This window comes from Pleurodeles waltl, chromosome 1_2 (genome assembly GCF_031143425.1).
Source record: "Pleurodeles waltl isolate 20211129_DDA chromosome 1_2, aPleWal1.hap1.20221129, whole genome shotgun sequence".
NCBI lineage: Eukaryota > Metazoa > Chordata > Amphibia > Caudata > Salamandridae > Pleurodeles > Pleurodeles waltl.
Genome location: NC_090437.1, coordinates 434054801 through 434082693, shown reverse-complemented (window position 1 = coordinate 434082693; position 27893 = coordinate 434054801). Strand labels below are relative to the sequence as shown.

Here is a 27893-nt window from a genome sequence, read left to right as displayed (position 1 = left end):
CATAGGGTGCTTGGAATTGACCCCTCAATACCAGAATCAGTATGGGGGTACAATGTCCCGTTCTTAGATACCTTACATGGCCATATTTGGGGTTACCATTGTGAAGCTACATACATGTATTGTCCTATGTGTAGTGCACACTTATACTGGCGTCACCGCACTCACGAAGTCTGAGAAAACGGCCATGGATGATGTAGGGGCACCTCTGCTAATGTAGGAGTGCCCTCACACACAGGTACTATGCACCTAGCCTTCAGAGACCAAAGGTTAGAGATATAGGTGACTTATAAGTGACCTGGTGCAGTGGAAATAGCTGTGAAATAATGCTTACACTATTTCACTCAGGCTGCAATGGCAGTCCTGAAGAAGTGTTTTTATGAGCTCCTTATGGGTGGCAAAAGAAATGCTGCAGCCCATAAGAATCTCCTGGAACCCCAATGCCCTGGGTACCTTGGTACCATAAACTAAGGACTTATAATTGGGGTCCTGTATGCCAATTTGGAGTGAAATATGTAGTCACTAGACTATAGTGACAAATTTGGAAAACAGAGAGAGCATAAGCACTGGAGTTCTGATTAGCAGGACTCCAGTGACGCAGTCAAGCATACTGACAAAACAGTAAAACATACTGAATGGAGGCCAAATACCATAAGCACTGTAGTCCTGACTAGCAGGATCCCAGTGACACAGTCAAAACACACTGACAATCAGGCAGAAATTGGGGGTAATATTCCAAGAAAGATGGTACTTTCCTGCAAGCAGCTCAAGAAAGGGCGACATGGAAATAGTCTACTCGTTGGTAAGAAAATCTGAACTAAACAATACACCATCTAAAATTGTATCACAGAATTACCATATCCGTTTCTGTTGATATAGCTAGGACCACAGGTATTTGCTTCAAATGTCCACCATGCATTATGGTACATGCGTAATGCAGTTCTAAAGGTCTGCTATGTCAAGGTACACTAAGCACCTTTGGGTGGTTTTCTATGTCAAAGCATGTAGGACGAATGCTACCTTGTGCAAAAAGCTATGTTGCTACATTGTGTGCAAGGGAGATGTCCATGTGTTCTCTGTCAGTGTTTCTATTAAACTGTCATGGTGGATAACATATGTCATCTATATCAAACAAGGGAAATCTCGGAATGTGTCCAATAAATATTGCCCATCAGCTGATGTGTAAGAATGATCAATACATATAGGGCCAGATGTACGAAACTTTTTGCATGGCGCAAACAGCGAATTTCGCTGTTTGCGTCATGCAAAAAGCACATTGCGATGCTCATTCCCATTTTGCGAGTCGGTAACCTGTTTACCGATTCGCAAAATGGGAATGCGAGTCACAAATAGAAAGGGGTGTTCCCCTTCTTATTTGCGATTCGCATCGCGACACAGAATTGCTTTGTGACCGTGAACACGGTCGCAAAGCAATTTGCAGTTACCACCAGTGTCACACTGGTGGTAACCCATTCGCAAAAGGGAAGGGGTCCCCAGGGGACCCCTTCCCCTTTGTGAATGGCCTGAAAACATTTTTTCAGAGCTGGCAGCCTGCTCTGAAAAAATGAAACAAAAACGTTTCATTTTTTCGTTTGTATTGCAACTCGTTTTCCTTTCAGGAAAACAGGCTGTAATACACAAAAAAACTGCTTTATTTTAAAGAAGTCACAGACATGGTGGTCTGCTGTCTCCAGCAGGCCACCATCCCTGTGAGTGCTCCGAAACGCAAGGGGGTCGCAAATTGCGACCCACCTCATTAATATTAATGTGGTGGGTCTTTGAGACCCCCTTGCGATTCGCAGATGGTGTCAGGGACACCATCCGGCATCCCGGTTTGCGACTCGCAAATTGCGAGTCTCAAACTCAGAATTTCGTACATCTGGCCCCTAGTCCCTGAAGTCACTACTGCCTATTATGTGTGCTACATTTTGTGGCACACATACATAGTTGACTATGCCTTTAAGGGTTATATATGTGTACTGATGTGTCTTTACATGCACAAAGACCAATCTGCATTCAACATAGACACCCTTTCACCATTGTGAAAGTGTGCCTAGGTATGTGCTAGCCAGCACTATGTGCCAGTGCAGAGTGAAAGGACATGAAAGTGCTACCTGGCCAAAATACTGGGCAACATTGCCCTTTCCCACTGATGCAGTGCAGTGTAGCTATGTGACTTTATGCACTGCACTGTGCCACCTGCCAACATGTGTGGCCCATATTGTCATGTGTACATAGTGGGAACAACATACAGCAACATATACCTACTGATGTCACCTACTGACATTCGTACACATCTGTCTATGCCAGTAGCTACAGAACATCTGTTAGAAGGAATGTCTCACTCCACTCTGTGTGAAAGAATGGAACCACATCATCTGTACTGGTTAACAAATCACATGAAAATTCTGTATGCCTGAGAATTTCACCAGAGTACAAAGGTTACACAATCAACACTTGTGAGATGAGTGTCTCCTCAGTGGTGTACCTACTCTTGGGATTAGTCAAATGTCCACATTTTGAATGGTGTGATAACAAATACGGTCACAATGAATAAGTGTGTCACACAGGCAAGTAAACATGTATGTTTTACAAAGTTAAAGGACAAACATTGGAAGTTGTATATGCAAGGATCATGTGTGGTATGCAATATAAGTATAGGCCCCAGAAAGTGTAGAAAGTCTATATTGTTTAACTTCATGACATCCACAGTACTAAAAAGATACATGTCTCACCTATACAGACAGTGTAGGTACACATATATACATGGTGAATAATCCACATTGACATATACAAGCAACGTGATAGTCCACCAGTGCTATGGTGTTATTTGATCAAATGAAATGATTATCAATACTGCAATGTAAAACTTACAGAATTCAACACTATGCTGTGAAAAATGTCAGACATCAGTCAAGAACATAGGTTGCAATGCAACCTGTTCAAGGCACTGGAGTGTACTCAGGATACCAATGTCAACATTCAATGGTCACAGCAATGACGAACGACATTAACGCCTAGAAGTGCAAGTTACCTTACAAGTTACAGTCATTCACATACCTGTTTAAAACTAAAGTTTTGTGCATACCTTTTGAGTAGACATGTACTAGTGACTATCTCAGTGTGTCCTGCATAAAGATGCCCCACATTGCAAGACATATGTGTTGATCAAAGTGCACCATTTAAACTTCTCAGTCAAAAACAATAGCTGAAGATTGACAATAACTTGTACATGAATATGTGTTACATGTCAGATCTGGACCTTCATGTATGCACCTGAATCACATGTGAAAGGAAGGGAACTATTAAACAGCAGTGTCAATGTCCTCTAGGCCACCCAAAACCTTAGTGGTTTTACATGGACATATGTATGTGTGAGTATTGTACATGATGCCCTTTGTCAATACCTACTTAGGATAGACAAATGTCAAAACAATCTGATCAATAATTTGTCAGTTAACACATGTAGTGAGTACACATAACAGAGACTGAGCAAGAACATCTCCAAGTACTCATCACAGTAAGAGACTGGAGAAGCATGAAAGTCAGGATGTAGAAGTGTCTAAAGTATCTGGTCACGGTTGTCATTTGCTATTACAAAGAGAACAGGAAGAAACATGTGTGAACCTTTCTCAAAATGTATACGAAATACAAAATGTGAAATACTGTAAGAAATGTGTATCAGTTAATGTATACAAATACCACTACTGTACAGACATGTTTCTGAAACAAAGAGCAAATCACTTATATATCTTATGTCTTTTTCACTTTCAGCTGACCAAAGACACCATCTGCAGCCTTGGGTCATGACCCCAGTAATACAACCACAGACTGACCCAGAACTCAACTACAATCAGGCACTGGCAAAGACCCGCAATTTAGAGGAGTTCACATTTGGTGTGTTAAAGTCCAGGTTTAGATTCCTGGACATGTCAGGGCCAGATTGCTATACTCATCTCCAATAGTCTGCAAGATCATACTAGTCTGGGCCATTCTCCACAACATCTGCATAAGGAAAAATGTCCAGTGCGATGATGAGCCAGATGATCAGGAGCCAATGGAGGAGGATGAGGATGATGGATGGGAGATACAGCACACAGTGGCTGGTAGTAGGTGATGCAGCCAGATTGTGCACATTTCTTTGCTTAAGAACTGTTCTGGGACAAAGAACTGCTAAAAAGTTAAATTTAAATGTTCATCATGAAAATAAATGTTTGAATCAAATCTTTGTGTATGCGTTTATGCCACAGTCACAGTAAACATCAAGGCACCCACATCTCGTCATCTGGTACGAGGAATCAACAGGTGACAGTCATGTCATCAAACTTGTTGAGTAATATGGGGCCACGCCTCTCATTAATCCATTCCATTCAAACAGAAATGCAACATGATACAGTGTGAGCCATTAAAGGGAAGGGCAGACATGCGGCATTACCAAAATTAAATTGCACATCAGTTTCAATATGCACTTAAGCAGTGCAAAGTGGCTCAGCTAGCGTCTTGCTGTGGTCTGCATCAGCCAAGAATGTTACAGATGGCACACAGTCTAGTTTGGGATACAAACCAATAAGTGCAGTACCTCTGACAAACCTCACATGATGAATACATTTTACCTAAACTGATGGTATCCCAGATACCATCAGATATAATGAGTGACAGTTGTCTTTGAACAAACAGAGCCAGCCTCAAATCTGATCAACTGGGTGAAAAACAAAATTTGGTGTTTGTTATGCGGGCGGGGTTAGTTGTGGTGTGATGACAGGAAGTGTCAGCAAGAAGGGAGGAGGGCAGGGGGTTGATTTTGAACAAACAATAAGTTTGAGGTACATTGAGGGATGATTTAAAAGTCTTTAACTGGATTGAGGCCAAGAGGGATGGAGGAGCTAATGTTATTATTACATGAGGTCAAGCAGCTCTCTGCTGCGTCCTTGGAACCTTGGTGCCCAGGCCATGGGCAGAGCTCCCCCATGTCCACATTGAGTGATTTTGAGATGAAGTTACCTTTGCCTGGCAACATTTCTTCACCTCTGACCTGGGTGTACTAGTGCATAGTTTGGGTATCACAAATCTTAGATTGTGTTCAATTATATATGTCTGTGTGAAGGAATGCAGTATCCTTGAACCAGGAGACAAACACAAAGGCCTGCACTCAGAGTAGATATACTGCTTCTAACGTTGACAGGTCTAAGACACAGATCATGTGTTTATGGCTGCATTATGCTATTTGAACCTCATCAGTAAAATTGGCAATTTGACCATGTCACACAGCAGTGATGTCTAATGGGTGAAAGCCACATTGCTAAGGTTTTTTGGTATGTGACACACTCACCCTTGACCAACATCATGTTTTCTGAAACATGTGTGCATGATGATACCATGTGCAGAATATGTGCACCTGTTGAAAACATACGTAACATAAAGTGTACAGTGTATAACAGTGTGCACATGCTGTGATTGTGTGGGCTGCTATAGGGTGTTCAGCTTCAGAGCCTCTATGGCAGTCTGAAGTGAGTGCAGTTCCAAACAGTGTGTGATGATTGAATGTGTGAGCTGCACCTCATAATGTTTGTTTCCCTTCCCTCTAACATATGTGGAACAAAGTATAGTCTACATATTGTCCGGTGAGTGTAAACAGTTGGCCGTATAATAGGAATGGCTGCACAGTGCAGCACAGTCCCCCTCCACCACAGCTATGTCTGCAGGCAAATTATATCTTACAAAACACTTTAAAAGCTTACTTTTTGTCCTGTTTAAGGCCTGCATTGGGCGCCTAGGACAAATGCACACATACTTGTACCATGAGGCAAGCATGCTACTGTTACAAGCCGAACATATGTGACTGTGATGGTGCATCTTTCTGCTAACCAATATATACAGTGAGCCATAATGCTCCAACAATGTGTGCTGCTTTACACATGACTAAAAAACATGTAGGTGGTCATTCCAACCCTGGCGGTCCATGACCGCCGGGTTGGAGGACCGCGGGAGCACCGCCGACAGGCCGGCGGTGCTCCAATGGGCATTCCGACTGCGGCGGTAAAGCCGCGGTCGGACCGGCAACACTGGCGGTCTCCCGCCAGTGTACCGCCGCCCATTGGAATCCTCCAAGGCGGCGCAGCTAGCTGCGCCGCCGAGGGGATTCCGACCCCCCTACCGCCATCCAGTTCCCGGCGGTCCGCCCACCGGGAACCGGATGGCGGTAGGGGGGGGGTCGCGGGGCCCCTGGGGGCCCCTGCAGTGCCCATGCCACTGGCATGGGCACTGCAGGGGCCCCCGTAAGAGGGCCCCTAAATGTATTTCACTGTCTGCTGCGCAGACAGTGAAATACGCGACGGGTGCAACTGCACCCGTCGCACAGCTTCCACTCCGCCGGCTCGATTCCGAGCCGGCTTCATTGTGGAAGCCTCTTTCCCGCTGGGCTGGCGGGCGGCCTGAAGGCGGCCGCCCGCCAGCCCAGCGGGAATGTCAGAATTACCGCCGCGGTCTTTCGACCGCGGAACGGTAACCTGACGGCGGGACTTTGGCGGGCGGCCTCCGCCGCCCGCCAAGGTCAGAATGAGGGCCGTAGTGTTGTGAGAACATGTCAAGCTCGAATTCCATTTAATGTCACTCCTGGCAAGTTATTGCATACTGAAGCATTTGTAGGCTTGCCTGCTGTTGTTTCTTAGCAATTGCATAGATTTCCATCTGATGAGAAATGGTTATCCCCATGTAAAGGTAAAGGGACCACTCTCTGATACACAGTAAGGCCATACAGTGATTTGCTATGTATTGTTTCACTCTGGATCAATCACACTTGTCAGGCCTACTCAAGCTGGACTTGTCATGCTCAAACTATAGACAAACAGGTATGCTAAACACATTTAGCAAGGAGCATTGTAGCAGAATCTATAGGGCAGACTGCATATTAGAGAGGGTGTCAACCATGTCTTGGAGGAGTAGGAACTTTAGTGAGGCAGAGCTGGTGGGGCTTGATATTGTTAATAGATCATTACCTTCCAAGGATGCTTGCAGCAGGGGGCGGGGTGAGCTAAGGCTACCAGGCCAAGGAGAAGAAAGACAGATGGGACCGCGTGTGCTGGCACAATCATAAGATATTCAGTGTGGACTGTACTACTGTCCAAAAGAAACATAGATGGGCAGAGGTCATATCCCAGGAAGCAGATGTCATAAATTACCTTGTACTGGAGAACGGTTGGCCAGTAGGTATGAATACATATTTTGTCTGCCTTTTGTGGTGTACCTTTATCAGTAATGGCACATAAAAATGGAATGTACCTCATTTGTGTTTTATGCAATATGGCAATGTGCATGATTTATATCATGATAAATATATATAAGAAGTTGATATAATGTAAGAGTACTCAGGGCCTGATTCAGAGTTTGTCGAATGGGGTTACTTTGTCACAAATGTGACGGATATCCTGTCAGCCATATTATGATCCCATTATATCCTTTAGGAATCGTAATACGGTGGACTGGAGATCCATCAGGTTTGTGATGGAGTAGCCCGTCTGCCAAACTCTAAATCAAGCCCTTGGAGCTTCAGAGTGCCTACCTCATTGAAATGTAAAACAAGCACCAATTATGTTGCAAAATTCCCACACAAATGTAGGGTAGCTCCTTACTTAACCTACAGAAATGTCCTGGGGATGCTAACAAATTTCCAGAACACACAATGTGGATGGCTAAGTTGCAGATCTCTTTTGTTAATGGTTGTATGTGCAGTCATCAATGTTTGCTGCATTGTGCTTCACATGTGCACAGATTGCTATATTTCATGAATATCCACATGTGCTTACCTGTGTGTTCTTCAGTCCAAATCTACAAAGTGTTATGTGCTGAGAAGCCATGCAGCGGTACAAAGAGTTGGAACGTACATTAGCTCACTGCTACTCAGCATTCAATCCATCAGTACACACTTATATGTCTTCTGTGATATTATATAAGGTAAATGTCACTTAGGTAACCCTAGCGTCAAACATGTCACCCATGTTTCATGGTACACTGGAGTCTGACTTCATGCTGACCAGCATTACTACAAAGATCACAGCCTTGAGTCATGCTCCAAGCATGTAATCATGTGTATATCTAAATTTCTGCATCCATCCAGGTCAGGCCTGCAAGTGGACTATAAGTGCTGAATAATCTGGGAATATTTAACCATGTGTAGGAGCTGTTGTTTAATTTTGATACACTGGGATAGCATAGTTATTTGATGAAAAAAATAAACATTCAGGAAAGCAGTTTTTACAATGCTATGTCATCAAACATGTCTTCTAGGCAGACATCTTCCTTTCACGATGTGGGGGGAAAATGGCGTATGGGCGTCCACAAATGGTGCAAGTCAGGCTGAGGCAAAAAAATCGCCTCAACCCGATTTGCGCCATTTTTTTACGACGCCCAACCCCCATTGAAATGACTCCTGTCTTAGCAAAGACAGGAGTCATGCCCCCTTCCCCAATGGCCATGCCCAGGGGACTTCTGTCCCCTGGGCATGGTCATTGGGCATAGTGGCATGTAGGGGGGCACAAATCAGGCCCCCCTATGCCACAATTTTTTTTAAAAAAAAATACTTACCTGAACTTACCTTAATGTCCCTGGGGTGGGTCCCTCCATCCTTGGGTGTCCTCCTGGGGTGGGCAAGGGTGGCAGGGGGTGTCCCTGGGGGCAGGGGAGGGCACCTCTGGGCTCATTCTGAGCCCACAGGTCCCTTAACGCCTGCCCTGACCCAGGTGCTAAAATCCGGCACTAATGCAGGTTTTTTAGACCCGCCCACTCCCGGGCGTCATTTTTGCCCGGGAGTATAAATACGACGCATATGCATCGGAGTCATTTTTTAAGACGGGAACGCCTACCTTGCATATCATTAACGCAAGGAAGGTGTTCACGCAAAAAAATGACGCTAACTCCATGAACTTTGGCGCTAGACGCATCTAACGCCAAAGTATAAATATGGAGTTAGTTTTGCGTCGTATTTGCGTCGGAAAAAACGACGCAAATTTGGCGCAAACGGAGTATAAATATGCCCCTAAGTGCTTCTGTTGTTGCACGGATGGCTGAGGAGGAGGCTGCTGTAAAGTCGGCTGTTGGGGCTGCTGTGTTGGTTGCTACTGCTGCTGGGCCAGCTGCATAGCACTGGGAATGGAGGCCATAGGCAGGCCAGAAGGCTGTAGGCGAGTGGGTAGCTGTGGTAGAGGTGCATGCAGACTGCCAGCATTCTGCGCTGGAGACCCCTTAGATTGAACAAACTGTTGCTGACTGAGCTTCTGTCCAGTCATCTGCACAGTAGAAGGCATTCCACCTTGTGCTGTTAGCATTAACTGCTGCAGAGGTACTCCTGATGGCACTTCTGGATGCTGGAACACCATTCCATGGCAGGCTACCTCTAGCCGTGGCCATTTAAATGGATCTGCTTGAGTCGTCACAGACTGTCTCTCGAAAACTTCAATTTCAACAGCATTTGCAGTCCCCGTCATAGGGCTTATTCTATGAATTTGCTCATCATTGATGACCTCCAACTGATCTACTTCCTCCATCTCCAAGTTGTTCTGCCTGAGGTATGCTTGCAGGACCATGCAGTGCTTTCTCCGAAAGGCTTGGAAATCCTTCAAGTTCCCTTGGAGCTACTGCAGGAATAAGAGGTCGATCAGATACTCCCTGAGGGAGTCCTTTATGGCCTTCATCTGTCATTGGAGGTGCTCCAGATACTGCTTCCTCATCTGAACATCCTCTTGAGTTGCAGGAGGAATCTCCTCCAGTTTCTTGGTTTGTTTTTCCACTGCTGTGCTGAGCAATAGAGAGACCATAGAGCCCTTGAGGACCCATGGCATGAGAGGGGCTAGTTGGAGGATTCTTGGAGGTCAAGCCAAAATATATCAACCCCTGCAATCACTGATTACATTCCCCTTAGCCCTCTCAAAGCTCAGTGATCTGATCAGTTGTTGTCTGTGAAGCACTTGCTGCTGCTGAATGAGCTGGCACTGGATAATACTGCTAATTAGTGGCAGCAGGTTGTTGGTTGTTGTAATGCCGTAGCTTGCCAATGGTTGCATTGTTGCAACACTAGTAGGGGCCTTTGGAGCGCAAGAAGTTTAATTGTGCCAGAAGTCTATGAGTGAGGCTGGGAAAGCCGCTGCTCCTGCACAGTGGTGTGTCTCTAACTTCAGACTCATTTGTGCAGCCTGAGTAATCTGGGTCATTCCTGATGCATTATAAGCTGCGTGATCTGGTAACGTGGAGACTGCTGGCATACATTTCTCCACACCCTCAGTGCCAGTAAAGTACCTGGACCTTTGGAGCCACTGGTGCAGGCTGTTCAGGGGCCCAGTTCCATTATACATTATTATTCTCTGTTTTTCAACGTGAGATTACCCTAGGGCCCATTCCCATACAAAGGGGCCAGACTGCTTCCTGTACGGAGGCCCTGGCAGACAAGCTTCCTCCACTTCCCCTGCCAGCACTCCGTCAGATACAGAGTAAGTGAAGTCAGCAATGTGTGCAGGCTTATGATACTCCACATGTGGTATGCAAGGCCAGGCTACAGTGCCTGAACTGTATCTCCTTATCCACTTAGAATTGTGTGGATAATAAATGATCAGCACATTTGCATGATGTAACTCTAAATCTCATATGTGGGGAAACAGGCCTATATCAGCATGAGTGTGAAATTTAGTCCTGTTTGATATGGTATTTATATCATTATGACTAATGTTACATTTCATGCTCAATTTTCCAGGATCATGTAGTGGATGTCTATGTAGTGACAATATATTGTCCATTTGGCCATATCTATTGCTGATATTGGTTTGCTCAGGCACATATGATTATGTTACAGTGTCAGACTTTTTCTCACACAAATCATGTACATATACAACATGTGCTAATTTTTTTTTAATATTTTCACCCTAGACAACATGAAAGCAGACTAAGCATATACATACGAGATGAGGCATGAATGTTTCCAGCATGTGCTCAATATGCCCAAGGCATACAGGAAGATACATACATTTTTTGAACATGCAAAGGCTGCGGAGTCCTTGGATGTTCCAAGGAGAATAACACCTGCAAATCCAACATGTGCCCGTGGCCAGGACAAACGACGAACAAGACACCAACTGGCACCCCAGTCACCTATTCGACCAACTACCTCTGCTGCCACACAGCTGAGACACACGCAGGTCAGGTGGCCTCGCAAGAGGGAATCGGCATTCCACTACACCATTATTTGTGAACTAAGAAAAGTAAACCACAAATTAGTTGGCATTCAGAAGAAGCAGGCTAGATTTTTATAATATATTATAGGTCTTAGTTTTTATTTATTAATATGTTTATAAGGTTTTAGTGGGTGGGGGATAATGTTTAGAATTTGTCATAAAAAAAATAAACAAAATACCAACATATTATATATTTGCTTAGATGTCAATGTGTAGTTGTTTTATGCATAGGTGTAGTTTATGTTTGTATTGTGTGACCATGGGCATATTTAAGAGCCCTTAGCATCACTGGAACGTCACCTTAAGTGACGCTCCAGTGGTGCTAACTTCTGCTCCATATTTACAAGGAGGTATAACGCCACTTTTTGTGGGGTTACGCCTCTTTGGAAATATGGGCCCCTCCGACACAGTTTTGTTCATCAGAGGGGGTGAATAGGTGTTGCTGTGGGGGTGCCACAGCAACACCCATTGCATTTTGACGCGGCCTCATATTTACAAGATTTTGTAATCCTGAGGCAGCACCAAAATCTAACACCACCCCAGGGGTGGCGTTAGCAAGGCGCAATGAAGAGGAATACTTTTATTCCTCTTCATTTTTTGCTTTTTCTGTGTGTGCTGCATTTTGCAGCACACATAGAAAAAGTAAAATGCCAGAAATGATTTTTTATGTGTGGGACAGTGTCCCTTCCTGCACATAAACAATCATTTTAAAAATATGCTTTAGCAAATCTGTGTGTACTGCATTCTGCGGCAAACATAGAAGTGCCAAATCGCCATTAGTGATTGCTTATGTACAGGAAGGGACACCCACACTTTGGAAGACAAGATGGTTAACGTCAGGGACTTTTTTGTAGGAGCTCTGGGCACCACCCCTGGGGTGTTGATGGACAGGGGAGTGGTCACTCCCCGTTCCTTTGTCCAGTTTTGCACCAGAGCACGGACTGGGGGTCCCTGAACCAGTGTAGACTGTCTTATGCAAGGAGGGCACCATCTGTGCCCTTCAAAGTATTTCCAGAGGCTCTGGGAGGCTACCCCTCCCCAGCCTGCAACACCTATTTAACAATAGAAGAGGGTGTAACACCCTCCTCCCAAAGCAAATGCTTTGTTCAGCCTTCCTGGGACTGCGCTGCTCAGACCCCAGGAGGGCAGAACCCTGTCTGTGAGGTGGCCGCAGCTGTAGCTGCAGTGCAAGCCTCAGAGAGCTGGTTTGGCAGTCCTGGGGGTTTATGGTGGAGCCCCCAGGATGCATGGGATTGGCCCCCAATACGAGATTTGGAATGGTGGGACAATTCCTTGATCGTAGACTCCTTTAATACCCATATTCGTACTTACCTTTGTGAAACTACTTATAGGTATTGACCTATATGTAGTGCACAAGTGTAATGGTATCCCCGCACTCACAAAGTCCATGGAATTGGCCCTGGACAGCAAGGGGGCACCTTTGCTAGTGCAGGGGTGCTCTCACACTAAGTAACTTTGCACCTAGCCTTCAGTGAATGAAGGTTAGACATATAGGTGACCTATATGTTACTTAAGTGCAGTGAAAATAGCTGTGAAATAGTGTGTGCACTATTTCACTCCTGCTGCAGTGGCAGTCCTGTGGAAGGGTTTGTCTGAGCTCCTTATGGGTGGCAAAAGAAAGGCTGCAGCCCATAAGGATCTCCTGGAACCCCAATGCCCTTGGTGCCTAGGTACCATATACTAGAGGCTTATAAAGGGGTTCCAGTGTGCCAATTGGAATTGGAATATGAAGTCACTAAACTATAGTGACTAATTTGGAAGCAGAGAGAGCATAAGCACTGAAGTTCAGTGCCACAGTTAAGCACTACTGACAACACACACATTAGGCCACAAACTGTGAGCACTGGGGTCCTGACCAGCAGGATCCCAGTGAGACAGGCAAAACATGCTGAGAAACAGATAGAAAATGGGGGTAACATGCCAAGAAAGATGGTACTTTCCTACAGCTTACACTTGTTTGATATATTTAATTTACCTGTATGGCCCTTGTAAAATTTCATACCATATACCCAGGGTCTGTAAATTGAATGCTGCTAGTGGGTCCGCAGAGCTTATTGCACCACCCACAGAAATAGCATTTCAAACTTGTCTCAGGACTGCCACCGCAGTGCCTTTGTGCACTGTTTACTGTTATATTGACTTGGCAATTCAAACTACTTGCCAAGGCCTAAACTCCGTTTTTACTACACCTACATCACCTGTAAGGTAGACCCTAGATAGCCTGATGGTAAGAGTGCTGTGTAAGTACAAGGTAAAACATGTACCTTTATGTTTCACAGGTCCTAGTAGTGACAAACAGCCTATTTCAATCGTTATTACTCTGAGTGTCGCTCCTCTCATAAGTTAGCATTGGGAATTCCCTTATATATATTTAAGTGGTACTTTGTGATCTGAAAGGAGTAGTGTGGCCATGTTTGGTATGTTTTTAATGGGAGTGAAAAATCCTGCTTACTGGTGTAGTCGGATTTTACATTACTATTTTAGAAATGCCACTTTTAGAAGGTGGGAATTTCTCTGTGCTTATATCTCTCTGTGCTTAGCAGCCTGACTACAATCCACATCTAGCTCAGAGGGACAGCTACACTTTGCTACAATATCCAGACAGCCACAACACAGGAGGGGCTAGGTGTGACAGAAGAGGTATCTATTGATCTGCATGCTGATAGTAATGCTGTGCTGGGGAGAAGGAGGGTTATTCACGTATTGCATGTCAATAGGCTGTGTCCTGCCCCCACACAATGGGCTGGTTTACCCCCTACTGATGTCTGGAGCCAGGGCTGTGTTTCACTTCAAAGGGTTACTTTGAAGTCACCCCTAACGAAAGACATTTTAGAGTATAAGTATAGGGGCTCTAACCCCATCTTTTTAAAAGCACTTTGAGAACTGGGACTCAACCTCTGTGAGAAGGACTGCTGAAATGCACAAAATGACTTATCTGGACTGCTCTTCTGTTGCTGCCCTGCTGCCTGCTGTCTGCTGGGTGGCCTAAAGGACTCACTGGATTGCTTTTCTGCTTTTTGACCTGCTACTAGCTGCTCCCTGACTTGGTTCCGCAAGGTCATTGTGGTGCTGTCAGGAGAGATCGCCATTAGAATCTCTGGTTTTCTGTGCTGGTCTGCCTGCTACCCACTTTTGTTTCCCCCAGTTCCCTCCAAGGGGGCAGCATGGGGATAAAGCTATTGTGTGCCCCCCTTGTTCAATGAGTACCTCAGTGCTGCCCCCAGAGGCTAGAAGTGTGTGGCTGCACCTTGCGCGTGAAGAAGCACTGTGCTCAGCAGAGAGGAGCCTGTGGCAGCTGCTCCTTGTTGCCTGGGTAGAGGTGGCATGTGAATTCCCTGTCTGGCTGCAATGTGGTGAGACAAGTATTTCCCCACAGAATCCTTGTTTTGGGTACAACACCAGTGCTTCTCATTTGACACTGGCTAAGTTCATGTAGACCCACCATGCTCTGCCTAGCTCCAGCGCCTTCAGTGCATCTCGGACAGGAGTTGTCTTAATTGTGGGGAGGTGTGTCATGAAGAGCAAGGGACTCCAGCCTCTGCCACCAGCCTTGGTCACCCCTGCTGGACCCACTGAGAATCTCCTACACTGCGAGGGGCCTGAGCAAAGCAGATCATCTGACGAATTCCAGGTACTGTGGCATTGATGGAGCTCCGTTGAGTATTTGCGTGCTGCTGCCTTTTGACCAAGGGTGGTCTCCTTGCTTCTTTCTACATTGCAGCCACCCTGCCAACATCCATAGTGTGTTTATAACTACCCCAAAAAACAGACCATGCCTGGGAAACTAGATTAATGCCTCGCATCCCAGAGTGTAGCCTCAACGTAATCCAGTGAGTAGGAGCGCAGGTAATCCGGGGGCCTATGTCGTAGATTAACCCCATATTCGCTCGCTGCAGTTTCATGATTACCATGTAGCTCATAATAGGGGTGCAGATGTTCTGCACTCCACATTCTCGTAGGCAATCATTTGTGATCCATGTACTTTCCTTCTACGTGACTGGTCTACAGACCCGGTCGCATTCGCACATGGTAGGAGGGTGATTGACGAAAGCTTTCTTTGAATAGCGTGATGCATTTCATGGCCTCCGTAACTAGGAGGCTGAGGATGTAAAATGTATCAAAACAAAACACATGCGCCGCAGGCAACCCTGAGATCAAAGCATCTGTAAGGTATTCTAGAAGTATGACAGACAAGGAAAGTTGGAAAAAATAATCTATTTTATTAAATCCATATATTGCCAATGTACAAAAAGTTCTTTAATACATTTCATATCTCTTTTAAAGATGCTGTTCACTCAAAAATAAAAAAAATCATGCATATTTCACAACATTCAATCACCCAACATCCTCACCTATGCATCATCATACCATTAAAAACGTGCATTTAACATCCTTATTTTTAAATATACATGTGTTGCACACTGCTTTGATTTTAACCTAATATTTTATTCATTCCAATATTTCATCAATACCAATATGCTGTTTATTACATTGAGGGAACAAAAATAATTGATTAATTATTTTATTCACTCGAAAGATATCTGCAAAATGATATGTAGCTTTTTTTCAACTCGCGTTTCCGCAAAACTGCCTTCTTCAGAAAATGCCACTTTTCTTCGTCGATATGTGCTATGCAAATGTCTCTTTTCTTTTTTCCTGCATCTAAAAAATATATTTCCTCAGGTGCCATACTACACTTGCAATGCCACCTCATAAGAGGGAAATACACCCCACTAAGTTCAAGTCAGTACTCCACTCATATGTGGATATCACCACCTTACAACGTGCCAAGGATATTATTCATGATGTGAACAAAAACATAATTTCTCTATTTTAACATCCAGATATACCAGCACCATAGTTAATTAGTATTGTGAAACATCCTCCATTACATATCATTCAGCTTCCAATGTGGAGGCACATGCTGTTCAATATCTTATTCTGTTGCAGTGGTTCCCAACCTGTGGTCCTGGGACATTTGGGGATCCACAAAGCCTTCTCCGGGGGTCCTTGACTGCTTAGAAATATTAAATAATATTCACAGATTAGGTCCCCAGCTTTCAGTAATGACTCAGTGAGCAGTCCCCAGAGTCCAATAATGATTCAGTGGGGGTCCCCTGGTTCCAGTAATGATAAAGTGTGCGTCCACAGAAGTCAAAAGGTTGGGAGCCACTGTTCTATTGCGTTCAACCCCTCACACAACCACTGTTCATGTTACTTATATTTCCTCTGCTTGTGTTCCAGAGGTGAAGAACAAATGGACCCACTTATTTTACCTGCTGCTAATCTGTTAATAACCTTTTCTTGCAATCCTTAGCACTTCATGAGTAGCCTCTGATATTTATTGGTAATATAAAGTGCCGTTAATCACTGCACAGAACTTGGTGGGACATTTTGTACCCCCATATTCCAAGGTACATAACCCTACCTGAAGATTCATGCATGGATGATCTTGTCAATTGTGATTTCCTCCAATAATCACTTCTAATGGCGCCCTCTCTATAAGTCATCCAAACTCTCAAATGGCTCTGACAACATGAAACAAGCACTCATGAAGGGCTGACCCCTGTCCACAATTTGCAATTTCACACAATTGCTATGCCAAGGCTAGCTGTCTTTTCGCAATGTATTGCCCCACATCGGACGGGTCTATTATACCTGTGCATCAGATTCTATTACTATATACGTCCGTTAGGAGCAGCACCTATATTATTCATTGTCCAATACAGGTTGCCTTGTCACTACGCATACTATTCTGTACTTCCATCCAGTGCTTTAAATGGGCTGGAACTGTCCAGTACTGAGTACCAGCACTTTTTGTAATTTGAGAGGGAGAGTACCTGCACTTCTTGGAAAAACGTAATACTTTTAATTAGACAGTACCGGCACTTCTCAGAAACAAGTAGGTACTCTAGAAAAGAGTACTGCACTTCTACTTTTACATTTCAAGCATTGCTTTCAACATACATGAACAGCTACAACCATGCTGCTCATGTTGTGAGAAAACTGCATCCACACTCTGAGTTCGTCTAATAAAACATACATGTGCGCAAACAGTGAAACAAAATATGCATAATGTAATCTACTGTAAGCCTACGTTGAGCGCACCAAGAATGTCGCTCATAATACAATACGCACTTATTTATTTCTACACATACTGTTCGTTGCTGGAAACATGCACAACCAACACCAACCACGGTAAAACTCAAGTTGCATGAAAACTGCAGCCAACTCTGATAAAAAGTTTCGCATACACATGCCACGAAACACCTAAGCGTCCATGCTTATAGTTCCAAACTAATATGAAAAGCATGGACATGATGCCCGAAGAGCTCAAAATTTATCAAAAAAGTCTCAACTTGCTAGCACATAAATAATGCAACACACACCGGTGGACCGGCTAACCTCCGGTCCACGATCAACCCTCCGTTATACTACTTCCTGTTGGTATAGTGACGGATATACCTTCACTCTTGTGCCAACACTCACGAGCGTGTCGCACAAGAGAAAAACTGTGCCTCCCATCTTAGAGTAGGTTTGTATACTATCTAGGCACTGAGGCCCTGATTTATACATTTTTGTGCAAAACTGCACTAATGCAGTTTTGCACCAAAAAGTTTAGCACCGGCTTGCACCATTTCTGTGCACTAGCCAGGCACCATATTTATGGAATTGTGCAAGTCGGTGCAAAGGGTAGGTTAGCGTAAAAAAAAAAAATGACGTTAGTTGTGTGGGGCTGGCAGTAGAGAAGAAGAGGGTTTTTCACCAAAAATGACATTAGGCAGGTTAAAGTAAACAAAAATGACTCTAACCTGCCTAGTTTAATTTTCTGATGCAAAACCATCCATACCACATGGCACCTGTCTTAGAAAAAGACAGGAGTCATGCATACCACCCCAGTGGGGGTGGCCAGCACAGGGGACCAGGGTCCCCTGGTCATGGCCATTGCACCCAGTGCCATGTAGGGGTGCCCATTTCAGGGCCCCCAATGGCACTTTAAAAAATAAAATAAAATACTTACCTGTATTTACCTATACTTACCTGAGATGGGGTCCCCCATCCTCCGCTGTCCCTCTGGTATGGGTGGGGGTGTCCCTGGGACCTTTGTAAGGCACTTGTGGGCTTATTCCATGGTGTTCCACCATGGAAATATGCTCACAGGTCCCCTAATGCCTGCCCTGACCCAGGCATTACAAAATGGTGCAAAGCAAGCTTTGCGCCATTTTTCGACCCCTCTTCCCCCCTGTGTGTGATTTTTGCATGTGAGGGTAAATAAGGCGCTAGGGCCTTAGAGTCATTTTTTTGCAGAGGAACTCCTACCTTGCACCTCATTGCCGCAAGGTAGTTTTCCGCAGGCAAAAAATGACTTTCACTCCAATATTGTGGTGCTAGACATGTCTAGCGCCAAAATATAAATATGGAGTTAAGTTTACGCTAGATTTGCGTAACAAAAATGACAAAATCCAGCACAAACAGAGTGAATGCGCATAGTGGAACACTGATCAACCATCCAGCTACTGATTCCAAAAATTATTTCAATACTTACTGGTCATCTTCATTACTCAGAATACCCTGTTTCTTGTACCAATACTTACATATATGAGATGTTACACCTCTGCTCAGACCCACGTGCCCTAGGTCTAACCAATCAAAAGGGTTTATGCACAAGCCGCGTCCTTCCCCCAAAATCCCCCTCCAATCATACTTTCCCATATCTATGTATAAAGGTTCACAGAGCCCAGAAGACATACTGTACATCCCAAAGCCCAAAAACACAAGGGAACAGGTTATGATCCAGGAAGGAAGGGGAAGTGAGGGTTGTAAATATAGGTACGAGAAACAGGGTATTCAGAGTAATGAAGATTACCAGGAAGTAATAAAATCATTACCTCCTCAACCCTATTTCTCATCCCAATACTTACATATATGAGGATATACAAAAGCCAACACAGAACAGCCTGATCCCCAAAAACAGACTGTGACTACTCCTGATACTGCAGAAATAAACTTTATTGTACCAAAAGGCAGCAAACAGGAGAACAAGATGGTCAATGAGCCATGGAAGCCAAAACTGTAGATCCAAAGGATAAGGAGTCTTGAACATCCATCCAAGTAGCAGCTTGACAAATGTCCAACAAAGAAACCCCCTGAGGCTCCGCCCAGGAAGCTGCCATACCCAGTGTTAAACAACCCTGCACACCAACTGGCAGAGAGACATTCTGAGAGGCATAAGCTAAGGAAATCAAAGAGCGAATCCAGTGACTCAAAGTGGGCGTAGAAGCTTTCATGCCATGACGAAGCACACCAAAGTTCAGAAAGAGGGCCTTACATTGACAAAAGCTCCTGGTGTGAGAGAGATAGATGGATACAGCCCGCAAAACATCCAAGCTGTTCAAGGCAACCTCCTTAGGAGTAGCAGGATCTGGGAAAAAAGAAGGCAACGTTATCTCCTGGTGATGGTGAAAAAAGGAAACAACTTTGGGAAGGAAGGTCGGAAAAAACTGAAAAATCAGTTGGTCAGAAAACACCTATTAATAGAGAGGCTGGATGGACAAAGATCCCAGCCACCAGAAAAAAACGTTTTCAATGAAAGAAACCGCAAATCCGCTGTGTCCAAAGGCTCAAACAGAGATGATTGAAGAGCCCTGAGAACCAAAGGTAAGTCCCAAGAAGGAACGACAGGATGATCCTGAGGCTTTAGCAATGAAATACTCTAAAGGAGATGGGCACCCAAAGGAAAGAGCTCAGGCAAACCAAAAGGCAAGCGAATAGCCTGCATGGCAGCCTATTGTACCCTTAAGGTGGAAATGGCTAAATCCTTCTGGAAACCATCTTGAAGGATTTGAAGGACAGAAGAGGCAGGACAAGAAGCCGGATCTAAGGAATGACCCCTACACCACTGTACAAAGGAAGACCAGTGATGAGCGTAGGCCTTCCTGGTGAAATATTTCTTAGAGTTATGAATGGAAACAGCCAGAGGAGTGGAAAAACCCTTGGAAATTACCGCCCCCCTTTTCAGAAGCCAAAGCGTCAGACACATTCGGTGGCAAGTGGATGGGAGAAGAATGGGCATCCGAATAGGACAAGGATGGACTGGGAGAACCCACTCTGGCACAGATACAAGAGGGGAAACCAACCCATCCGAGGCCAAAAAGGTGCCACCAGAATGAAGAAAACTGATTACCTCCGAAGCCTGGCCAGGAGCAGAGGAAGAAGAGGTAAGGGAGTAAAGGAATACAGAAGCCCCTGGGGCTAAAGGTGGGACAAAGCATCACACCCCCAACAACCCTGCTCTGGGAATCTGGATAAAAATTGGGAAAGGAAGGCATTGCCCTGGATGCAAACAGGTCCATCTGAGGAGTGCCGAACCTGTATCAGATCTGGCCGAAAATATCTGGGGCCAGACAGAATTCTAGGGAAGAAGGAAAAATGTGACTGAGGCTGTCTGCCTGCACATTGCCCTTCCCCCGACCATAAGCAGCTGAGAGGGAGAGAAGATGAGACTCTGCCCAACATCCCATCTGAAAAGCAAGAGTGGCAAGGGCCTGGAACCCTGTCCCAGACTGCCTGTTGACATAGGACATGGTCATTGTGTTGTCCGTCCTCACCAACACCACCTGGGCCAGAAGGAAGGGAAAAAAAATAATCAGAGCCAATAATATCCTCAAATTGAATGAGAGCCTGTTCTCCTAAGGAGATTACCATCCCTGAACGTAAAGAGTGCCCAGAGTCCCCACCTACCCCAGTAGGCTGGCATCTGTGGTAACCACCTTGGTAGGAGGAAGCCTGAAAGGAAAGCCTCTGGCCAAATGACAGGGATCGAGCCACCACTGCAGTAAGTGCCAAATGCGCCAGAAGACAGGGACACAGGGACCAGACAGTCCAATGGATGCAGACAAGGCAACCAATGTGACAGCAGATGGCAGACCACAGACCTAAGGGCATTTGGGCCCACAGGATGACAAAAAGGCAGGAGGCCTATAAATAAAAGAAACAAATAAAAAGAAAAAGAAAAACAACCAAGTAGACAGAATGCAGCATGAGACAGACCAGGAAACAACAAAAGCAACCTACCATGTGTCCCTGAAGATGGAGTCAGTCTCGAGCAGGCACCAGAACCTTTGTGCCCAGAGTCATGATGAGATTGTGCAGCATCTGTGATCAGCCTGGAGGAAGACTGCCGAAACCCACAGCTGTCTGGAAATGGGCCCCGATGAACTGCAGATCCTGCGAAGGAGACAGATGTGATTTCTCCCAGTTGATAAGCAAACCAAAGGCCTCCAGAGTCTTGCACACCAGCACAATCTGAGATTGAAGGACGGACAGCACAGGATGATGGGGAAGATAATCATCGAGGTAGGGAAGAATCATCACCCCCAGCCCATGAAGATAAGCCACCAGAGGGGCCAGCATCTTGGTGAAGACCCTGGGAGAGGTAGTGAGACCGAAAAGGAGGACCATACTGCCAATGGACAACCCTCACAGAAATGCGGAGGTACTTATGATGGGGTGGGAAATGGGAGTGTGCAGGTAAGCATCCCTCAAACCCAAGGACGAATAATGGGAATAGTGCACTGTATAGTGTCTATCTTGAAGTGAGGAATCCTCAAAAACATGTTTAGATGTTTGAGATTGAAAATGAGTCTGACCTTCCCTGCAGGTTTCAGGACCAGAAAGACTGGAGAGTAGCACCCCTTCTCTCGCTGCCCCTCCTACACAGGTACCACAGCCCTTTTCATAACAAGGCCCACAATCTCTTGAGACATAACGGAGGACTGGAATAGGATGTCAAAGAGTCTATAACTCTGGTAGGGGGAGGCCGGGAAACAAAGTCGAGGAAGTAACCTTTTGAAATTACCTGCAGAACATAGGCATCTGACACATGCCTTTGCAGGTGGGAAGAAAATAGGCCAGATGACCTCCCACCAGGAGGGTGGAATAATCAGGAACGCTTCCCGTCTTTAGGAGCAGGGGGGCTGAGGGCTAGAAAGGGAGTGAGCAGGAAGGGTGGCAAACATCTGAGGCCGGGACTGAAATCACCCAGAGAAACCCCTTGTATGCTTTTTAGGAGGAACCTTCTTAGAGGGCACAAGCCTGGGACGATAATTCTAAACCTAGGCATTCTTCTGATTCTCAAAGGCTTTGTGGAGCATCTGCTCCAGATCCTCACCAAAGAGACAGTTAATAGCAAAAAGCATATGTAACAGGTCCGATTTTTTAGCCTAATCCACAGTCCAATCAAGAAGATAGATATGGCGCTGAGCTGAAACAGAAGAAGCCATAACCGATGGCGAGGCTTTCAATAAGTCACAGGAAACATCCACCAGACATTTAGCCTGAGTCTCCATGGAATGAAAAAGAGAGAAACATGTAACCCCCTCCTGGATCGCCTCCGTCAAATAATGGAAATACTTAACCAGGGACTAGGAGGCATAATTAGCATAAATAGCAGCCGTAAGGGCAAGGTTTAATCCAGAAAAATATTTCTTCAAAGAATCCACCACTGTTAGACGTGACAGCCTTAGGGTGGTCACCCCTAACTTTTTGACTGCCTCCCTCCACTTTTTGGACACTGGTTTTCCTGGTTTTAAGACTCTGCACACTTTACCAATGCTAACCAGGGCTAAAGTGCATATGCCCTCTCCCTTTAAACATGGTAACATTGGATCATACCCAATTGGACTATTTAATGTACTTATAAGTCCCTAGTAGAGTGCACTATGTGTGCCCAGGGCCTGTTGATTAAATGCTACTAGTGGGCCTGCAGCACTGATTGTGCCACTCACTTCAGTAGCCACTTAGCCTTGTCTCAGGCCTGCCATTGCAAAGCCTGTGTGTGCAGTTTCACTGCCAATTCGACTTGCTATTTAAAGGTACTTGCCAAGCCTAAAACTCCCCTTTTAGTACATATAAGACACTCCTAAGGTATGCCCAAGGTAACCCATAGGGCAGGGTGCTGTGTAGGCAAAAGGCAGGACATGTACCTGTGTAGTTTACATGTCCTGGTAGTGTAAAACTTGAAAATTCATTTTTACACTGCTGTGAAGCCTGCTCCCTTCACAGGCTAACATTGGGGCCACCCTCATACATTGTTTGAGTGGTAGCTGCTGATCTGAAAGGAGTAGGAAGGTCATATGTAGTATGGCCAGAATGGTGATATAAATCCTGCTGACTGGTGAAGTTGGATTTAATATTACTATTTTAGAAATGCCACTTTTAGAAAGTGAACATTTCTCTACATTTGAATCTTTCTGTGCCTTACAATCCACGTCTGGCTGGGTTTAGTTGGCAGCTCCTGGTACATTCACTCAGACACACCCCAAACGCAGGATACTCAGCTTCACCTGCATACATCAGCTTTTTGAATGGGTCTTCCTGGGCTGGGAGGGTGGAGGGCCTGCCCTCACACAAAGGACTGCCACACCCCCTACTGGGACCCTGGCAGACAGAATTGAACTGAAAGGGGACCTGGTACACTTCTAAGCCACTCTTTGAAGCCTTCCCCACTTCAAAGGCACATTTGGGTACATATACAGGACCTCTGCCCCTTCCAACTCAGACACTTCCTGGAGAAGAAACTTGTAACCAGAACCTGCATCCTGCCAAGAAGAACTGCCTGGCTACCCAAAGGACTCACCTGACTGTTTTGTGTGAAGGACTGGTGCCTTGCTGTTGCCCTGCTGCATTGCTGCTCTCTGGCTGAGGTGAAGAAGTGCTCTCCAAGGGCTTGGATAGAGCTTGCCTCCTGTTCCCTGAAATCTCAGGACCAAAAAGACTTAGGCGGTCATTCTGACCGCGGCGGGCGGCGGTCGCCGCCATTTGGCCGCTCCGCGGTCACAAGACCGCGGAGGCCATTCTGGCTTTCCCGCTGGGCCGGCAGGTGCCCGCCAAAGGAGCGCCCACCGGCCCAGCGGGAAAGGCCCTGCAACACAGAGGCCGGCTCCGAATGGAGCCTGTGGTGTTGCAGGGGGCGATGGGTGCAGTTGCACCCGTCGCGATTTTCACTGTCTGCTAAGCAGACAGTGAAAATCATGCTGGGGCCGTGTTAGGGGGCCCCTGCACTGCCCATGCCAGTGGCACGGGCAGTGCAGGGGCCCCCAGGGGCCCCACGACACCCGTTCCCGCCATCCTGTTCCTGGCGGTAAAAACCGGCAGAAACATGGTGGCGGGAAGGGGGTCGGAATCTCCATGGCGGCGCTGCTTGCAGCGCCGCCATGGAGTTTCAGCCCAGACAGGGGAAATCCGGCGGGAAACCGCCGGATCCCCTTTTCTGACCGCGGATTTACCACCGCGGTCAGAATGGGCAGGGAAGCACCGCCAGCCTGTTGGTGGTGCTTCCGTGGTCATCCACCCTGGCGGTCGATGACTGCCAGGGTTGGAATGACCCCCTTAATCTCTTTGCCGCACAGCCTGCCAGAAATGACGCACAGCCTGCACTGCGGTAACATTTTCACCGCACTCTGAACCAGAACGACGCAGCCTGACTTCGCGACAAGAGGATCGACGCAATGCCAGCATAGCGACTGGAAATTCGACGCATGGGCCACTGGATCGATGCATAGCCAAGCCGGAACAACGCAGCCTGACTTCCAGAGAGGAATTGACGCAGCGCCTGCCGTGTGGTAGAAAATGTTATGCAACGCCCACCAGTAGATGCAACGCCTCTGACTTCATCCTGCCAGCGCAGGAAATCCATGCACCATACTCGGGCGTCTGAAAACCCAGCAACCAGAAGCGGATCCACAACCGAGTGCCTGAAATCAATGCACAGCCATCACTGCGTGGAAACTAAACAACGCATCACTGTGTGTGCGGCCTGAGAAATCAACGCACACCCCCTTTGTGTCCATGCTTCTCCCTTCTGCGGGCCTATGTGGAGATTTTTCACACAAACCAGGTACTTTGTGCTTGAAAGATACTTTGTTTGCTTTTAAAAGACTTAAGGCACTTTATATCAATTTTCAGTGATATCTCTACATTTACTTATTGCATCTTTGATCATTTTTGACCTGCATTTAACCAGATAAATATGATATATTTTTCTAAACACTGTGTGGTGTATTTTTGTGGTGCTGTATGGTGGTATTGCATGATTTATTGCACAAATACTTTACACATTGCCTTCTAAGTTAAGACTGACTGCTCAGTGCCAAGCTACCAGAGGGTGGGCACAGGATAATTTGGATTGCACATGACTTACCCTGACTAGAGTGAGGGTCCTTGTTTGGACAGGGGGTAACCTGACTGCCAACCAAAGACCCCATTTCCATCAACCACCCTACAATCAACAAAATCAGACAGGGGGACATCTTCTGACATAGTAGAAGGACGGCCAGCAAGGTAAGAAAGCAGGGGATCAATCAATCTTAGGGGAGGAAGGGAATTCAATATTGCCCTGGGCCAGAGGATAAAGGCGTAACAAACACATAGGGAGATCAGCTCTCTCAGGATCTCGCCACTCACAAAGTAGAAGATCCAACACCTCTCTGGCAACAGCCATACAAGTCTGAAGACAAGAAACAAACTGCCGAAAAAGTCCAGAACTTGGACTAGGAACATCATCCTCCATAGTGATACTGAGGTTCTCACCAAGATAAGTGAACAAGCACAATAGAAACTTGGACCTGGGCATAGCTTCAGCCCCCGGAGAAACAATGTCCTCTTCATACTCAGGAGAAGGCCATGAAGAAGTAGAAGAAGGTGAAGATACCATAATAGGAGAAACAGATGACGTAGGAGAAGAGGGACAATAGCGAGAGCTACCCAAGTCCTTTCACTGTGAAAACGCCTGAGAGAGGGAGGATAACAACGCCCAGAATTGCTCATCTGAGAGACCCACACTCTGGGTTAAGCCTGGAAGAGAATCGGCAGACCGGTGGCATTTATTCCCATCCTGAGAGACACTGGAGCAATGATGGCACTAAGCTGCACACTTCCTGTGTTCTATGATGAACTGACTGAAGAAGCAACCGGCCAAAATATAAAAGGTAGGAGAACCCCATAGTCGGCCACCACAAAGCCTGCACTATAACATGGTCCAGAAAAGAAAAAAAATATATATATATATATATATATATATATATATATTTATATATATATATTTAAAGGAACATAAAATAATGTAATCCCTCATCAAACAACCATTGTAAACTCCTAGTGATTGCACCGAAAATACATTAAAGTGCAAACCAACACGGAAGGTGCAATAAAGACCTCCCATAATACGAGAGACCCAGTCATCAACTCCTTGGACAACAAGACGCTGGTTCGACCGGGAAGATGCCAGAAGCAGCACTCTAACCTGCAGCTGCTGTACGGGGGGAGACCATGGCATCACACAGGAGGGAAGACTGCCATGAGAAAGGTCCCTCCCTGTGCAGGGCAAGGAGAACAAGGCAATCTCATGGGCACAAGTTGGGAACAGACAACTCAGTGTTAAATGGACAGCCGGGCCGCGGTTCCACAGCCATAACGTGCGTAAGCAAAATCCTGCTGCATGGAGCATCAAACCACCGCGCCTTATGAAGAAAGCACACAGTGGAAAAAGAAACACAGCTGCAGTCCCCCAAGTTCTTGACAAGGAAGACAAGTGATGCTCCAGGTAAGAGATCACAAATATAGAGACAGCTCACCCTAGAAAGGACCACCAGTCCAGCATCAGTGAGTAACAAACCCCAACCCTAGGGACAGTGCCCAGCACAGCCCCAAACAGGGCATTGAAAAGGAAAGGAAACAGCCAACCCCAGGAGGCCCAGCCTCCAAGGGCTCACCTTATGACTGGATCAGCAGCATTGGGTATGCGGAAGAAAAAAAGCAGTTCTCTGGGCTCTGTGACCCTTTATACCTAGATATGGGAAAGGGTCATTGGACGGGGAAGTGAGGAGGGGAGGGGGCTTGGTTTGTGCAAAAACCCTTTTGATTGGCTAGGGCACATGGGTATGAGCAGAGGTGGAACACCTCATATATGTAAGTATTGGTACAAAAAATAGGGTTAAGGAGGTAATAGTTAGGAGGCTTCCGCATAGTGCTCATAGAAAGCAGAAATAACCACCACCGTCTGAACTACCTAGTAAGGAATAATGTTACTCCCATTTGGAAGCCAGCTATCCTCCATTCATCAATCATTCCTCCATTGTCCTAATTCATGTCGTTGAATCTTCAAATACCCCAGGTGTGAGTCGGAATATATTTTGACCCTATGCCAAGTATGCGTACAAGAAAACAAACTTGCGTCCAAGCCTGTGACTTCAAGCATCTATAGAAGTAATAAGTATAATGCTCATGGAGTGCAAAGATAGCTCCCCAAATATTGGTTACTTATTCAAGAATCATTTTGCAACCACAGGAAGACTAGCTATCAAACAAACATCAAAGTGGTTTAATTTTAAATGTCCTATCTCTCACACACCGTGTGAATTGAGGTACCAAAACTGGGAAAAAATGACCAGCTATGCCCACCAACTTCAATTAGGAAATCTTGATATGCAGATCAAGAAGGTGGGGCCTAAATCTAGACTAACTCACGCCTCCTTAATACTAGGTGACTGGCCATATGGGATCGTACAATATGGATGGTATTTCAGGTGCTTTTGCCTCACGCTAACATTACTGTCCCTACTTGTGTGAGGGTTGCATTCTCATATCATGACGCAATGTTGT

The 27893-nt window shown here is 45.7% G+C and overlaps 1 pseudogene; it reads right to left on the bottom strand.

The window, feature by feature from the left end:
- The window catches only part of LOC138254614 (E1A-binding protein p400-like), a 158972-nt pseudogene that overhangs the window by 76153 nt on the left and 54926 nt on the right, over positions 1-27893 (bottom strand).